This window comes from Cupressus sempervirens, chromosome 6 (assembly GCF_028749045.1).
Source record: "Cupressus sempervirens isolate cs-2001-9-10 chromosome 6, ASM2874904v1, whole genome shotgun sequence".
In the NCBI taxonomy this organism is placed as follows: domain Eukaryota; kingdom Viridiplantae; phylum Streptophyta; class Pinopsida; order Cupressales; family Cupressaceae; genus Cupressus; species Cupressus sempervirens.
The window spans coordinates 604,405,282-604,408,327 of NC_143123.1; positions in this window are offsets into that span (position 1 = coordinate 604,405,282).

The following is a 3,046-nucleotide window of genomic DNA, read 5'->3' on the forward strand; positions in this document are numbered from 1 at the left end:
TAAAAAATAAATCTACAAATTCAAATTCTTTCATATACATTGTTTCAGAATCTCTTCTTAACATTTTTAGTTATGCAATTTTCACTTTATCCATGCTTTGGTATGCAGTTTGAAGAATATCCCATGCTTGCTTTGATTTTGTTACTGCTGCAACTCTAGGGAAAATGCTTTCATGTATTGCCTAGAAAATGTAGAAAAGAGCTTTATAATCCTTCTTTCTATTATCCTTCAGCAAAACCTTATCTTCCTAGGACAATGCTCCATATGTTGTTGCATCTGCAAGTTCAACATGTCCATTCTCTACAACACTCCAAATATCTTGAGAGCTAAACAAAACTCTCATTGTAATTGACCAATATTCATAATTATTTCCATTAAACTAGGGAATTTGGGGATTTGACAGACTTATACTAGAAGAGGATGTCATTAAGTTGACTTTGATACCAGATGAAGGAAATAGGAGTGAAATGGATATAACAAATATAAAAATCAACCACTAATAGATCCGAGTTTTACTGATCAATATAGAGCTTGAGATATTTTCAATTTATGAGAGATATAGATCAATCAATTCAAACAAGTAGATTTAGAAAGAACGTCCTAACTTTCCTATCACATGAGAAAATTACTCAATCATAAGCTTCAATTCTTATTAATAATGTAGAACTCTTGCTCTTACAAATCAAACTATACTTCTAGAAATTAGAGCTGCTGCTCATACAATAGATAGAAAACTAAACTAAACTCCAACTTGCTAAAACTAGAAAATGAGTTACTGCTCACATGAAGGCAAAGTAGTTGTTTGCTTCTTCAATATGGTTTCTACATTGCCCAAAGCCTACATTTATAATAGTTCTTATCCAAACATTTAAGAACTTCTCGATTATTTCACATACATTCCTGACATTATAATAACTCTTATTTTGCAGTCCAGTAAATATTTAACATGATAAGCCTTGAAGAAATCAAATAAGGATAAGGACCATTAAATATTTGTTGAAGTTTTCATTTCTGTAAACTGCAGCTCTGTGACGATGCATGTGTCTCAGTTATTGTGATTACAACTTCCAATAATAGTGAAGAGAATCATTCATAGTTGGCTGCAAAAATGGATAGGAGGAGTCCCCCAATAACTATCCACATCATCGTCAGCATCCTCGACGCTGAATTACCTGCACAAATTACACACAATGTATCAATCTATTTCTAGAATACCACAAGAAATATTATACAAAATCACAATACCCTAAAAATCAATGGGCATTCTGAGCACTCATACCATTAGGCCCCGTTTGGTTGCTGGAATATGAGTGGAATAGAAAAACGAAATTAGAATATGTTTTATATTCGCTGTTTGGTAAGCTCAATCGGAATTGGGAATAGGAAGACATATTCCAATTTTGCCCCTAAAATGAGCATATGTCTATGCCAAAAAATATCTGTTATTGGAATAGGCCATTTCCATTCCCATTCCGATTTTCCATTAAAAAATATTTTAAATTTTTTTTAAAATTTTTTTTTTTGATTTTTTTTTTTTGAATTTTTTTTTTTTACTTTTACTTTTTGAATTTTTTTAAAAAAATTTTTTTAATAACATTTTTAAAAATTATATCTATTTGTTTAAAAAAATGAAAATGAAAATGAATTAACTAAAAAAGTAATAAATTTTTTTAAAAAATTAGGAAAAAAAATTTTAAAAATACAAAACTTAACCTTATTCCTATTCTATTTTTGTACAACCAAACAACAGATTAACATATTCCAAGTTGAATTTCAAGTGCACCAAACATGATTGGAATTGCCTATTTCTATTCCCATTCCTCATTTCCATTCCCATTCCATTTTTCTATTCTAATTTTCTATTCCTATGCCAGCAACCAAACGGAGCCTTACGGTTATGATAAGAGATGAAATGTTTATAAAACAAAAGCTCCTTCCAATAAATTAATGTAAAATGCTAACCCATCTCAGTTGATGCAGATGGCGATTCAGTTGGTGCAAAAGGCGATTCAGCTGATGCAGAAGGCCCTCCCAATGTTGGTGCATACGCTGATTCAGTTGATACGTAACGAATACGGCAACTTCGATGGTAGATCTGCTGTCGCAGATAATTTTCTGTTCTAATCGATTCAATTCTTGCCAAGCATGCATTGCAGTTGGCAGAAGACAGATCTCTGGAACATTCCACAAAAGCATCAATCTTTTCCAATGAAGGTGTCGAATAATTAGCCGAATCAACAGCAAATCCTTTACTACTATTTCGTGACACTTGTGTAGACAAACTAGACAGAAGGTTCCCGAGAGTTCCCATAAACACATCAGGGCTTTTGCTGTAGTTTACAGAAATTTGAGCAGAAGACGCAAAACTGACAGATGTTTCATAGATCGAAAAGAAACTATAATTGGCGTACGAACGTAGCAGCTATCAAACCAGATCTGGCAACTAACAGATTGAAAACAACTGCCATCGATGTCTGGTAACATTTCGGGCGCATTGCCGGCTCTGAGATTGCGACGTGTTTCCTATGCACTGCAGGAGGCTGTACACCTTGTTATGGTCTTGCCCGTACGAAGACACATTGAAACCCGTCTGAGATGTATTTTGCGCCAGACTCTTCATTATTCTGATCAAATTATTCTCAAATGGGCTGCTCAAAGCATAGCTGTCGTTGATCCTCCATCGCGCATATGGATGTGAAATTTGGGGGAATGTCCACATTTCCTCCCAAGCCTCATCCGATCTTATCTGAACGGCGAAGTTGGTTAGGAAAAGAACGAAAATTGAAGAAATGACTAGATACAAATTGTAAGTCGACATTTTCTAATTTGAATTCGGCTCAGCTCTCTCGGTATTGAGGGGTTTATAGGCGATCAACATTGCAAGTAGAAGGATACCAGCGCTGCACTCACTATCATTGGATTGATTATAGAAATATCAAAACTAACGTATGAAAACTGCAAATCTGGATACCTTTATTTGAATTTTTTAATGCACGTTACAGATTGCAACTTGCTTGCAATTGTCAACCTTTCAAGGTGCTATAGT